This window comes from Falco cherrug, chromosome 3 (genome assembly GCF_023634085.1).
Source record: "Falco cherrug isolate bFalChe1 chromosome 3, bFalChe1.pri, whole genome shotgun sequence".
Classification (NCBI taxonomy): Eukaryota; Metazoa; Chordata; class Aves; order Falconiformes; family Falconidae; genus Falco; species Falco cherrug.
The window spans coordinates 114,937,034-114,951,731 of record NC_073699.1 but is presented as its reverse complement, the minus strand read 5'-3'; the positions used below and the strand labels follow the sequence as shown (position 1 = coordinate 114,951,731).

Here is a 14,698-nt window from a genome sequence, read left to right as displayed (position 1 = left end):
TAAGGAAGGGAGTTCTCATGGCAAATCCTCTGTGTTGCCCTTCCTCAGAGGCTGCGATAGAGCTGTGCTGCTTTCTGCATCGTGGGGAGCGGACGGCAGGTGCTCAGCCCCTGGCAGCTCCGGGGAGAGACCTCATCGGTCCCGACCTAAACCCTGGGCACGGCCCGTTGCCCAGAGATACCGTGCTTTCTTCTTCTCCTCCAGCTTTTCAAGGTGGGAAAACCACATCCTTTTGCCCAGAGGACTCCCACATTTTGTAATGAGCAGGGGGCGCCTGCACAGCCCCCGCCTCCTGGCTTCCCCCCCTCCCCGGTTTGTCTGCAGAGAGATGCCCATGACGATTAACCTGTTCTTCAAACACACACGGCAGCGTTCTTAAAATTAATGTAGTTTTAATTTCATTTAACATAATTCACATTGGGGTTTAATGCAGTTTAGCAAATCCACGGGAAATTCAGGCTTTTGCTTAATTCAAATTAATTTTCCAGCGAGTCCCTGCATGGACAAGCCTTCCGAGAAGCCTGGCAGCAGCCAAGGTTTGGCACGTGCGGCTCACAGGGACAAACTGGTTAGAATTGGCCAAGATGTGTTTTGTTTACCCTCTTTCACACCACGGTATGCACTCCCAGCTAAATGACGGCAAGCAACCATACAGCTGCATGCAATCCCTTCCAGCATCCTCATCCTCACATCCAGCCCCAATTAAAGCTCCAGGCATTGCCTGAGACAACTGGGTTGTACAGCTGGGGTATGGAAAATGATGCTGCACTCTCAGTGAGGCAGGATGATCTGCCAGGCAAAGCCACCAGAGCTCAGAGGTGAGAAAGCTGCCATAAAATCCAGTGCCAGCAGGGATTTGACAGGGAGATGCTCCAAATCCCAGCCTGGAAATGGTGGCATCCTTAGAGAAACACACCCCGCTGCAGGGCAGGGTTACTTTTCCCAAGGCGCACCCCTCTGATACCTGCAAAGTGATTAGTGATAGCTTTCCAGAGTGCCTTTAATTAATGGCCCTGCAAGGCCCTGTAAGTCTGTGTTAGCACAGTACCGCACACCACAGCAAAATAGCCGGAGATCCCATAAACACATCTCTTCTCATCAGCTTGCCAGCTTATAGCAGCTGGAATTAAACTGATGCCAACACAATGACGCTGAGATCATTAAAGCTTTCCCGGACAAAAGGACTGTATCTCAAGGGTCTATTTGCCATAAACAAGCTGGGTGAAAACAACAGGAAATATTGAGGAATAATATTCTCGTGAAGAAAACCCTGCGCTGGTAAAATGCGCCGTCGGGAATTAGGACAGATGACTTTGCTCATCCTCTGCGGGGCTTTTAAACTAACACAGCCTGAGCCTGGGGCTCGGGGCTGCGCTGTGTGGAGATGGGCTGAACACCTGTGACTGCCAGTGGCTTCTGGAAAAAATGCTTCTCCAGGTGCAGGGGACTCTGGAAATACGATGGCATCCTGGATTAGCTGGTGCTCGTAGTCAGGCGATAGTGGTTGCCCAGCACCAACCCAGATGTCAGCATGAGAGCAGTAGTGGAATTCCAGGGGTGGTGGCTGTCTCGTGGGACCTGCCAAAGTTAATGGATGCTCAGAGGGAGGAACAGGACACCGAGGGCGCGACACGCAGCATTGCTTTCCAAGGTGACGTTTCAGATGCACTTCAGCCTGTTGGGTTCTTGGAGGGGTTGGGGTAGGACCAAGGTGTTCAGTGGCCAAGTTGCTTTGAATCAAACTGAAAAAGATATTAGAAAATAAAGGAGATGAAGTCCCAGATTTTGACACTGTAACCAACACATAGTTATTTGCCCTTCCAGGTGAAGAGTTTTGCTCCTATTGGGGTTATTAATCGTTTCTTAAATGTTTTGTTTTCTTCAAGGAGCTCAAACTCTAAATGACAAATGCCATGGTGAAATGTAATGTGAAAAATTAATTCTGAAAATACAAACCAATGTAATTTTTGGAACCTGTCCAGCATTTTCATCTGCAAAAGCAATTGAATCCATCCTGATTCTGAATTCAGTGAAGAGTTTCCATTCCTAAGGCCTGGTTTGGGGAGAGGCTTTTTGTAAGGGAATTGCAAATTGCTGTCTGCTGCATCTACCATGCATGCCCCGCTTAAGAACTCAACACAAAAGCTCCTGAAATTGGGAAAGATCTTAGTCAAACCACCACAAAGGAAGGTCTTATGGTGTCCATAAGTTACATGTGCAATCCCCACCGGTGATTTAGGTCCACCCACATCATCCCTTACTACGCTCCAACTTAACCACCTATTTTAGGATGGGAGAAATCCTCTCTCTGGAGGTGCTGATCTCTGTTGAGCCAGGTATCCCAGTAGCTGTCTATATGGCAGGCTAGCCCAGCTCTTCAGATGCCCTGAACCATCTGGATATGCAGTGGCTCCATACAGGAAATCCAACTGCCATTGCGCTAGACCCAAGACGCTGCCATGCTGCAGCGGGTCAAAGCATTTCTTAATGGCTCGGCTAATCCACTGGTACCCACCGCATGAAGGACTTGCCTGCTTCCTTCCACAGCTCCAAAGAGTAAATTAAAGGATACGATGAAACATATTACATTTGCAGCTGGCTCAAAGGGAACATAGCAGCATTAGGCAGCCCTGGTGCTCATTAAATGCCTCTGACTAGAAGGATGTAATGAACCGGTTTTATTACAATAGTAATTTCTTCCTATCACATTTGGTGGTTATATATTCATGGGGGATGCGGGGAAGGGAGGAAGATCAGTACAGACTGGTGCATTAAGATATATTGCAGGCAGAAAAGATGATACCAGAGCATGTGGCTGACAGATAGGAGAGAGGCGAAGCAGAGAGCAGAGTATCCCCAAGTCCATTATAATGCCATCAAACTGACCTTCAAAAAAAAAAAAAAAAAAAAGAACAATAAAAAGGGGACCCTCTGTTCTTGGCTTCTGAAGCATCAGCAGCTCCAAAGTTGGTTTAATGACCAGTGATCGTTAGGAGCCTGCCAGAGCTGCAGCTGCTCTATCATATACTTTGGCCGACCCAGGCTAACTGGGGATGTTGCCTTGTGTCCATGGCGTGGGGTGTCCGTGTACGACAGAAAGCTCCAGGCAGCTGCTGGGACCTCACGGGCAGAGGTGGTAGGTGGTACCTGGGGCCGCGCTCGTGGCACAGGCACTGCGGCATGGCCCGGCGAGCCGCGCAGGAGGGGCAGCTGAGAAGATACAGCCTGAGAAGGAGCCTGGCGGTCTCCCCAAAGTTTCAATGCTGGACTTCTCCATCTTTCAGTCTCATTGTAACTAAGGTAGTTTTCTAAATTTGTACAAAGAGATAATCCATGATTAATAGCCATTTTAATAAATGGCTAATCAATTTATATGGGTTGCTATAGAGTCCAATAAATCAAACCCAGGTTGATTATAACCATGGCTTATAGCCATCTTATAATACCTTCCACTGATGTGCTTATAATAATCTGTAACATCCGCTACTGCTGTCGGTAACTCATTTAAAACACAAGTTAGTATTTTTTTTAACCTGCTAAAAGCACAGAGTGAGTAAATATTCCCTTATACTTGTAAGTCACGTGACCTTTCATGGTTGCAAATTTGGGGCCAAATCAATGTCCATCAGAGGCAAGGAAGGACTCCCATGGCTTGAAAAAGAAGCTGGAAGAGTGATACAATTACAAGAAAGGTAAGACTGAGCTGGACTTGAGTCCTGTGTTGTCTGAGAAGCCAGAAGAGAATGCTGGGGGGGGGAAGGGCAGCTAGATCCCCCTCCGCCTGTCCGTCCATTATCTCGCAGCAATGCCAGGGTCTGCAGAAGGCTGAAGTTCTTGGGTCTCATGTTCAATAGCCACGGGTGGATTTATCCCGATGAACACCCCTTGCCCCTCCTTTTGCGGACTCGCAGAGTGGTTGACGCTGGAAGGGACCTCTGGGGGCCACCTGGTCCCACCCCAGCTCAAGCAGGGGCACCTCGCGCTGGGTGATTGGAGGGTCACCCTTTAAACTATTTTGCCTCTGACCCTGCAGCCATACATTCCACCATGTAATCACAGAGCATGTGAAAACCACAATTAAGTTAACTGTTCTGTGATTAGACGCATAGGAATATATGGAAAGTGTCTTTCTGAAAAATCCAAACTTTGGCTGCAAAGCACCGGGAGGGGTTCAGGTGGCATTTAGCAGCCTGGATGTCCCAGCTGGCAGCCAGCTGCCTCCCAGCAGGACACCCTTGCTATTCTGGGGCTGTGTCCTGCCAGCCATCGAGGACAGCTATTGCCCAAAAGACAAACAGGAGTTTAGCACTTGAACCGATCCCTTAGAGAACCTAGGGCAGAATTTCTGCTGTTTTCCAGCATCTCTGTTTTCAAAGCCACCACGACAACAGAGAATAATGATAAATTAAAAAAGCAGAGCAAACGGTGAGCCTGGATGGTTAAAAGCCACAGATGGTAGGTTTTGCTTTTTTCATATTCCAACTTTTTTTTCTTTCTGACTTAATTCACACAACTCTTTGGAAGAAGCCCTGTTTGCTTAATATAGACTGAAACCTGTAGCTGCCTGGAAAAAAGAACTGTGGTGATTTCTGAAAAACTAAAGCCTATAAAAGCTGACACACAGCCCCTCACACTCTGTAAAAACCATCTCTTGGCGGATTTATTAGTCTTAGGCAACAGCAGTTGGTCTGAAAAGAAAATGTATTTAACCTTTCTTTTTAATTGTCGCACTGTTAACCTGTCAGTTCTACACGGGGCTGTTAATAATTCTGCTTTAAACATCTCAAAAGGAACTTTCATGTTTAAATATTAAACATTAAAACTTGGGTATAGTTAGAAAAGAATTGATGCAGCACTTTCAGCAGTCACGTGGCTCGATCCAGTCCGTTGGAGTGCCTGGGAATTGTCACGCTGAATTAAACACAGGGTAAGCTGCAAATGCTGATCCCGGGGTCAAAACTATGGGGCTTTAGCCAGGGTTTGGCCTTGGAAAGGACTGAGTTAGACCTCTGGAGTGGGTCCTTATCTTCACCTTAAGGTAGGATGCACATTGAGGAGGAGAATGAATTAATTTGGTTCAGCTAACTACATTTTAACTAGCTGCTGCAAAACAGAAGCGCACGCAAAGCAACTCAGTTTTAAAGGAGGTTTTAGCTTGGAATCAATTCCAAGCATCTGTGCAGACATGTGTCCTGCATTAAAAGCCATATTGTTTTTGCTTTCACTGGAACTTGAAGCCTAATGCACCCCTTTTTTTTTTTTTTTTTTGCAAATATACTTTGAGATCTACCTTAACTCATCCCAATTTTTTTCCACATCTGTCAGCCCACAGGTAACTCCAGCATGGGCAGGAGGGGACGGGAACGCTCTCACCCTCTTTGGTTTGCTGATGGAGCAGCCCTATGGGATTCCACCAAACCTCACCAAGATTGCCACCAGCCATGGGGACAGGCACACAGCACTGCTGCCCTGCGACACCCCAGGAGCACCCTACAACATTCCAGGGAATGGGAATTTGAACATAAATCCCACCACAGGCTGCAAATGGCAGCGGGAGAGGGCAGTTAGGCTCCTGCTGGGTCACTGCCTGGGCTGGTGGTGCCCAGGGCTTCCCGCTCGCTGACACTTAGGGCTGTGGCTTTCTAGATCTCCTTGTGGACAGTGCCCTCTCCAAAGGAGAGGTTAAGTATTAACTCAGCTGGAGAGATGGAGCGTGTAACTTGGGCACCCAGGTAGGAAAATGGGGTTATGGATCCTTAAACCAAAGGGTATCATGTGTCATTTGTTGCCTTTTTTTTTTTTTTTTTCTTTTGTAGGCAAGGATTGAAAGGTTGGCTAGCTTGCCCAAGGTCATGATGAACTTTGTTGGAAAGGTCAAAGAATTGAAAAGCTTGGGGCGAATCCCTCAGCACAGGTTGGTCCACCTCTGCCCCTCTCCTCTCTGACCAGAGCTGGCAGGAACTAAAGCCTCATCCCTGACATCTCTGCTGCATAGCTCAGGCCTGGCTATAACAGTAAAATGATGTCTCTCCTGGCAACAATCCTGTACCCTTAAAACCAAAGATATTTTCCAGGATCAAGAAACTCACTGGGACTTTCACAAGGGCAGGGTCGGAGCTGTTACACTGATAGAGAAGAGCACAGCAGAACACACAGCTGTGTTGGGAAGCCAGATCAGTAACAGCACTGCTGAACTACAGCAGAAGCATGACACACCGGTGTAGCCTTAATTAACAAGCATTTCCACCCCGATATACTGTGAGCCAGGTACAACAGACAGTTGACCACATGGTGTGCCTGCACTGCAAAGGGTTGCAGTGGTGTGTTGCAAATGCTGCCTTCCCTTTCCTGCAGCTGCCTGCAGCGATTTGAGGAGCACATCCAGTGCACCTCCCTGCTCTGAGTCCCACCACGCCGCTGCTGGCACTCACACACTTGTCTCATTCCCCAGCCTTGCATAAGATTTCCCTGCTTGCTGTAACCTGTCTCTGAGCATTGCATCGCTTGCCACCAGAGAGACGGGCATTCCCGGGCCACAGCAGAGTTGTGTGGCACCCCTGGCCACTGGAGCTCCTGCTCTGGTTTGGGCTTTGCTGGTGCATGCAGGGAGTGGAAGGCTCCAGTAACCTGCAGTTTTTGTTGGCAGAGGCCACGCTAAGGCAGCCGTGTACCCCTGTGCTACTAACGCCTGCTTGGCACGGCTCCTGCCATCTGCTCTATCTAGACGTTTTCTCCTCCAGCAGAAAGATGTCCGAGACTGGTTCACACACTTGGAAGCTCTCTCTCCCCTTTTCAGTACAGGTACCTGTGAAGCCCACGCACGCCAGCTGTGTGACGGTACAGCCTTGGTGGCCCTTCCACGCTTCCCTTGGCAGCCTGCAAGAGCCCTACAGACGGCAGCCTCAGCAGGCTCTGCTTTACCCCTACCGAACCCCCAGACAAACTGTGTGAGTCTGGCCAGGACACCATGGGCTATTCAGATGGGTCAGAAAAGCAGGAGAAGGGCGATAACCACATCCATATCACGTCTTGGCCCTTTCGGTCACGATGCTCACAGCAACCTGGGATGCCACGGGGCAAATTCAGTGGTGCTGTCTAAGGCAGCAGCATTCAAAGCCTCTCAGGTTTGCTAAGACTCCCTGGGCACTTCTTACACCCTGCCTGCTGATGCATAAAGCGAGCTAAATAAGTGTAATTTATGCACTGAAGAAAAGGTGCAAGTTAAAGTAACTCCCAGCTTAAAATAGCCTCTGAAATGGGGAGAGAGAGGCAGTAAGGGGAATATTAACTTTATGCCGCGCAGAGCACCATCTCTGAATTTGGCCCTGGGCCTCAAAGCTTTTAAAAATAAAGAGTAAATCTAGTTTGGAGGAGGTTGTACATAGCTCTGTGCACCTCTCCAGGACTTTGGTGGAGAGTCCTAGGCCCAAGCGAGGTTCCGATGCTGAACAGCCTGATTTTCCACTGCTGGTTCCTCCCCTGCCTGTTTACACCTCTGCAAAGCAGAGATAAACCAAGGCCATTCCACTCAGCAACTGCTGTACAGGGTTGCACATGCCGAGCGATGGAGCAACAGACCCTTCGCATCTCAGCTGTTAAGCACACCCTGGCTGACTGTCTTTTCCTCACTTTGATGCTCCCTTTATGCACAGGACAAGTTGTTTGCCAACCAGGTGGCTCCCACTGCATCGGGAACATGTGGATTTATTGCTATCAATACTTTGCAGTGACCTGAATATTTCCAAAACTTGTGTCATCCTGCCCAGTGCACACTTAGCACTTAATTGTCACTAAAGGCACTGCCACTATTGATTGTCTGTGACCTGTCTGCAACCTACACCAGTCAATAACTCTGTGATGAAGGCTGGTATGGGAAGTGCCATCACCAATGTTAGGCTGATAACATTATGCGCCTCTGACATGTGAATCAACCCTAGGGTAAGTGAGCTGATTTAGAATATAATGAATAAATATCCTTGGGTTTGAAGGGGGAATGCTGTCAAAGGCTTTCTAAAAATAGTAGGTAACTGGCTTTGTATTAGGCTTATTATTGCCTATGATGGTTTCTCAGAAGTTTTGAAACCACAGCTTCCTCCTTGGGTGCATCTCTGCACTCCAGAGCTGTGCTCTCAAGGCACTAGCACTGCCTCCCCCAGCTGCAAGTGCCCAGCAGAAAGAAGTTACCTTCAGCACCAGGCAACGCCCGGCTCCACATGGGATGAAAACAAAACTCCTTAAATACAGGCAGTGTTATCCCCTGGTGTTTGGGGCACTTGTTTGGTTGGAGACAGCTCTGAAGGGTCCTGACCAGGAATACAGATGCTGGGAGGATTTGCTGACCCTGTTACTGATTGCTGTGAGTTGGCTGCACTGCCTTCCACCATGAACCGCTCAACTCCAGAACTTTTTCTGCTAAGCAGCTTCTGTTTGGAAAAAACCCCTCTGTATTCTGCCTGGAGTGTTTGTGCCAAGAAACAAATCTTATCTCCTGTGCACAAAAGGACTTTCACTAAAGGAGCAGCACTGCCCCGTTCCTCTGGCTCTTGCATCTCCTGGAGAAGGCTGGTCCTCAATGTTCCTTAGAGATGCTGTGTGGCTACTAATGTTATATGGTTCTTTCAAGCAGATGCCCTGAAGAGGCCTTTATATAAGGCATTACTATTAAGTATCCAAGGCCATCATCTGGCAGGACCAGTCTGTGAAGCCTATTTACTGATGCAATGAAGGGAAGAGAGGACAACATCCCCTTCCACCACCATGGCCATCCCGCTCCCTGCTGTACCTGTGTTCAGCCCCATGTGGTGGTTACAGCTGCCCTTGAGTTAACACCCTGTTCTCATCTGGTTCCTGGTATCATCTTGTTGGCACCCTCTCACAAGCTAAAGGCACTGGCAGAGCTGACGTTCCCTGGGCAGGTTTCAGTTGTCCCCCCACCCCGCTGAGCAGGCGAGTGCCACTCAGTGGACATGGCTCAGTGAGATTCGCAAGCTGTGGGCCGCAGATAGCGATCACTCCCCCATGGCCAGAGCAGGGATGCTACGAGGATGCTGCCAGGCAGCCACATGAATTTTTTTATAGCCCCACACAAAGACCAACTCCTACTCTAAGCCTTCACAGGGAAACTGCTTTTCTTCTTTTTCAGATTCATTGTCATCTTATTCAGAAGGATGTGCAGAGCAAGAAGGGACCTTGTAATCTTTTGCTGCAGAAAAACAGCGCGAGGAGGACCTTCAGCAAGGATCTCAAAACAGCACGCTCAGACCTGGGGAAAAATCCCACTGGGAAATTTTCAGCCAGGTCCAGACTCCATTGACCATCCCCTGTGTGTTCACCCTCTGTATTGTAAGTTGGCTCCAAAGGACCCTTCAAATGGCCTGAGCCCTTCAGTAATCCACGGACAGTATCTGAAAGGCTTAAAATACATCAGCAAATCACACACCACTAGATCCTAATGCAACAGAGCAAAATCTGTTGAAGAGGCCTGATGGAGCCTCTTGTGATGGTCTAACAGTGGGTGAGCTCAGCCTGCTCCTGACCAATTAATGCCACTCTTCCACTGAAACCTCAGGGCCCACCCAGCCCTCTGCACCAGATTTAATCACATCTGTTTGCTTTTATATCACAGGATACAAAGGCTGAAGTGATGGGTACAGACTGCAGCAGCCTCTGACAGTGCTGGTCGCACCAGCATCGCTGGCTGGTTTATAGCGACAGCGAGTTTTGGAGGAGAAGCCCCCATCTGTAAATTAGCATGGACCTTCTGGATGTCCCAGGCTGGGCAGACATCTCCAGCTTGGCTCTAAATGTGAAAGTAATTGTCACAGCACCCTCAAAACTCAGCAGCTGCAGCAAGGCTTTTACCATCCCATCCCAGTTAGCTTCCATAAGCAGTTCCCACACCTTGTCCCGGCACAGCCACCGGTCCCCCACAAGGTTTCACAAGCTCATCTACTGTCCGGGCTGTTTCTCCATCCTCTCCACGCCAGCCCACCCTGCTTCTTGCCTCTGCTGCACCCAGATTCTCCCTTCTCCAGGCTCCTCTTCCAGCCGGTCTCTCCTCACCCAGGCCCCTTTCTTCTCCCGGGGCCTCTCCATGTCCCCCCTGCACCCGGGGCACTCTCTCTCCTCCCTCCACTTCTTCCAGGTCTCTCTCCATCCAGTGCTCCTCTTCCATCCCCTCAGAGCTATTTAACTACTTAGCAGGAACCAGCCACAGCTGCACCTCATCCACACGAGCGCCCCCCCCCCCCAAGCCAGCCCACCGCTGTACGTTATCAATGGTCATTAACCTGCCCTCATTCCTCTATAATTCCTCTACAAGTAATGATGTCCTCTCCTTTCCCCACCTGAAGCCACTCTGCTGTCTCCTGCTCTGTGATCAAACTCCTACTGCCTTTCACAGGATTTCATAGATGAGGTGTTTCTTCCGCAGGCTCTTGCATTAAAGTTCATATGTATCTTTAAGCACATGTGGAGGAAAGCCTTGAGCACTGCAATTCACCCAAATCATCATGACTCCTTTTATTTTTACATTAAATGTTTTCTTTATGAAAGGAATAAAAGAACTATAACAATCACAATGAAATAAGAAAGTGAATGCCTAGAGGTAACTACAATATAAAATCATATTCATCATATCATAATATTTTACATTTGCTCATTGGTTTATGTGGATTAAAACCCACTCGACGCACAATCTAACAACAGCAAGAAAAGCTGCAGAGGAGGAAGGGGAAAAGTGACGCAGCCCTGGGACCTGGGACAGCAAGAAGTGACCTGTGGCTAGTGAGCGAGCCAGAATGGCATCCGATGGTGGTTCAGCGTTTTGCATCAAAGAAACAGCCCCGCATGCCCTTGCCCTGCCCCGCAGCCATGGTCACTCCTGCAGCCATGCCCACTCGGCCTCAAAACCAGCCAGCTCAGCGTGAGCACCACGGCCACGACAGCAGAGCACGAGCTGGAGGCAGAGGCGCCCCTTCCCACAGAGCCTGCTCCTGCTCCCACCCTGGCACAATCCTCCTCTGAGGCTGGTGGTCCCCAGGACCCGGCCAGCTGTTAAATTAACAGACAGAAAGTGGAACAAATAATGTGGGGAAGCAGGGCATTCTTCAAGTCCTGAAAGACTTCAGACCAAGATGAAATGCCTTCCTGGAAGCTGGATGAGGCAGCAGTGGAGAGCCTGGATTGCATTAACTCACCTCTTATAGAGGGGCTGGCCCAGATGCTCCAGTGGCCTGAACATCTCTGGGTGAAGGAGCATTTGCAGTGAAAAATGGTGTTTGCCATCTTCCACGCAGCTCCTAAGGTGTCTTCTCCCAAATGAACTGCTAAAATACTAACTTCTGCATGGGAAAGCATGTAAGCTTGCTTACAAAGCAAGTTTGTAAGCAACATGGGTGGTTTGTTCCTTTTTTTATTTTGGAAAGGAAGGGAATAAATAAAGCAGATCTTGCTCCTCAGTGTCCTGAGCTGGCCAGGGCCCAGGGAGGCAGGATTGGGTGTTTGGAAGATGGTGCAGTCACATTGAGTTCAAGAAAGCAAGTTAACACCGACTGCAGGTTGCTTGTCTTCTCCTGCATAAACCCCAACATGACATTTACTACCCTTCTTACAATGCTTTTAAATATATTTCCAGATGCTTCCAAAGAACACTTTAAATTATCCATATCCCATTTTTCACACGTGGCATCGAGGCAGTGCACTATTTTTATTTTCTGCAGGGCAAGTCAGACCAGTGCTTTGTGGGTTTTGTTTGTCTGAAATGAGTCTATGTGGCAAAAAATCTGCTGCATGTTGATGCCATTGTGCAAGTTCTATAGCTAGAGCTTTTGCCATGACAGTTTGTAAACACGGCGTTAGCGTTAATGAGTCATTAGAGCCTTCCTGCTGTGCAAGCACGTATATAAAACTGCAACATGAGCTGCAACTTGGAACGGGTTAAATGATCTTCCAGTCCCCCCTAGTGAGGTCTCAGCAGAACTGAACACCCACATCTGAACTTGCAGCACGTGGTAGGCTCTTCCCCGTCCCACAAACTCACACTTGTCAGAGAGAATGACATTTTCTTTTTTTCCCTTTTGCTCTTTTTCCTCTCCTTGCCTGACCTCACCTCTCCTTCTCTCTGAACTAATTAACGCAAGACACTCCCAGCCACAACACAGTGCCACGCTGGGCTGTGTCTTACCGATCTTTTGGCACAGGGGCTGGTGTTCTTGTTTTCTGTTTGCAGCAGTTGAGGACGAGGCGCTGGTCCTGGAGCCTTTCTAGGTACTAGTTACCAGGATGATTGCAGCAGGCAGGGAAGTCTTTGCCTGGGAGCGGGGACAGGGGCAGGCAACGAGGGACTGAGCAGGGTCCCGTCACACGTGCAGGACGAGGGTCCCCTGGGCATCCTGTGCCCGCAGGACCCCTCAGCCACAGCACCGCACCCGCTGCCTCCTCCCGAGCCAGCTGCAGCGGCTGCAGCTCACCAGGGGCAGCTCGGTAGCAGATTTAACCTCTTTCCACATCCCCTGCTCTCCGTCTGAGACTCGGCAAGTCCTGAGACTCCTAAGGAAGCCGCAAAGCCCCCTCTTCCATCATTCTTGCATCACTAAATTAAGATATCTCCACCTGTTTGTTTTGTTTAGCTCCACATTAGTCTACAAAATGAGACCAATATTTCACCAAGACCTCATACTTCTGATCAAATTACTGCAGACTAGGACCTCCTATAGCTGTCCTGCTCAACACTTATTGCTCAGAGCATTGGTTGCAGCGACTCTTCACGGAAGGCATATTTAGCACAGCTCTGCTTCTTTTTTATCACAAAACTATGAAGATAAGGTTTCATTACCTGCACGTTCAAAATGCAATGAAACATTTACCTAAAACAACCAGGATGCTCGGAGGGAACGGTGCTGACAAAAAGCAGAAATGAGCTCTGCTCGGTTTGCTGCCTCCTCTAACTCACCAGCACCTGGCAGCAGAGAGCCCGCTCCCTTCCACTTTCTTAGGAGAATTAATACAGCAATTACAGCATTCTAAGGACAGATAGAAAATGACACGTTGTGAAAGAAAAGGGGGTATTTGATTTGCTGTGTGGTCCTAGCTCTATGCTCCAGACCACTGAAAGCATTTCCATCAGTGTCCCTCTGTGGATATGCTGATGGGGATCCCGTTCTCAGAGGATTTATGTTTCTTCCCTGCCCTACAAACTTGCAGCAGGGTTTTGTGAAGTTATTTTAAATATGGTAATTGCTGCTGGTGCTCTCCACCCTGTGAAAACAAGTGTGCTTAAGCTGCTGAGCCTCCCAGGTCACATCTGTATCTCAGTCAGAGATGGAGACAGTCAGAGAATACGGTTTTCCATCCCTGTCACCCTGGCACCGCCTGGCTGATGGCTTTGCCCTGACTTCCAGCTGCTCTTGTCTCCCTGCCTAGCTCTGACCCTGTGGGGCAATTTGGGAAAAAACAAAACAGCATCTCTGTGCAGGTTTGCAGTGTTCAAAGTCAGGGTGACTTAGCAGAAGGGCTCAGGATCCTCGCTCAGGGCAAAGCAGGGAACATCAGATTTTATTTGTGCCCTGTCCACCTCGTGCCTGACAGAGAACTTGCAGCACTGAGCTTTGTGGCTATTTCTTGGTTTGCGAGGCCATAAGCATTGCTTTACACAGAGCCTCCCCTTGTCTTTAGGTCCCTAGAGGATTATTTTTTTTCTTGCATTTTCTACCTAATGCATCATGTAAGGTCCCGGCTGGACTGCCAAGTGCACGTACCGCTTAAAAAAAAACCCCACACAGAGTAATCCTGATTCCCATATTGGAGTTGGGGGTAGGGGAAAAACTTGCTCTTCCTGGCTTCAGTCTGCTTTTTTTCAATCAGATGAACTCCGTGCCCACACTCTTTTTGAAACAAATTGAACAAGACAGATGTACATGCGATCTACTTATTCTTCTCTGAGACACTCTCCGGGAGCAGCCAGCCCGTCACTGGCCGATTGCATTGCAGGCCAGATTGCTGCTCTGCAAAGTCAACACCCCTGACAGCATAATGGATTTCATTCCTTTATCTTCGTAGATGCAGCCCATATTTTATCGCCCCTTTCCTGCTCCACGGGAGCTCTAAGTGGGTCAGGGATCGGTAGTCCACTGGGCATTTTAATCAAACAGTGATTTGCCTGCCTGCCGCGTGTGTGTCAGCGTGTGGGCACAGGCATGGGAGGAGAGCAACAGAGAGCAAATAAAGGAGACAAAATGATACGTGGTAATTAAGTTATTCTTCATCTTTGAGATTGCTGCAGAGGACAAGATTGGTACAATGCGCCCGAGGTGCTTCTCTCTTCAATCCTCTCCATCTCAATGCCAGTGACATGGGAGATGAATATGCAGCATTTCCTATTTGTGCTACTAAAACGCCCATTAAATGCCAGCAGGGAACAACGATACATAAATACTAGAATCCTGCTACCCTTTGTGCCTGAGAGAAGGAGAAAGAGCATCTCTCCTCCATGTGGAGAGCAAGCTCCTTTTGTCTGGGGAAGGGGCTGACGAGGTCTGGTGACGGGCAGAGCTCCCATGCCTGCCTGGCACCCGCCGTGCAGTGCCAAAAGGCAAGGAGGTGCCAGTCTGATTTTGTCTCTGCAAACCTGGTATCTCACTCACTGTATGTCCAAACCCCATTTTCCAATGGGGAGATGTTGTAAAGGCTTTACTTTTAT

The 14,698-nt window shown here is 48.8% G+C and overlaps 1 long non-coding RNA gene across 3 annotated transcripts in view; it reads right to left on the bottom strand.

The window, feature by feature from the left end:
* Positions 1-381: 381 nt before the first annotated feature.
* The window catches only part of LOC114015327 (uncharacterized), a 385,606-nt gene continuing 371,289 nt past the window's right edge, over positions 382-14,698 (bottom strand). For all 3 annotated transcript variants that reach the window (XR_008731567.1, XR_008731568.1, XR_008731569.1), the window contains exon 4: positions 382-1,742. This is a non-coding gene — a long non-coding RNA (uncharacterized LOC114015327). The remainder of the gene's footprint in view (positions 1,743-14,698) is intronic.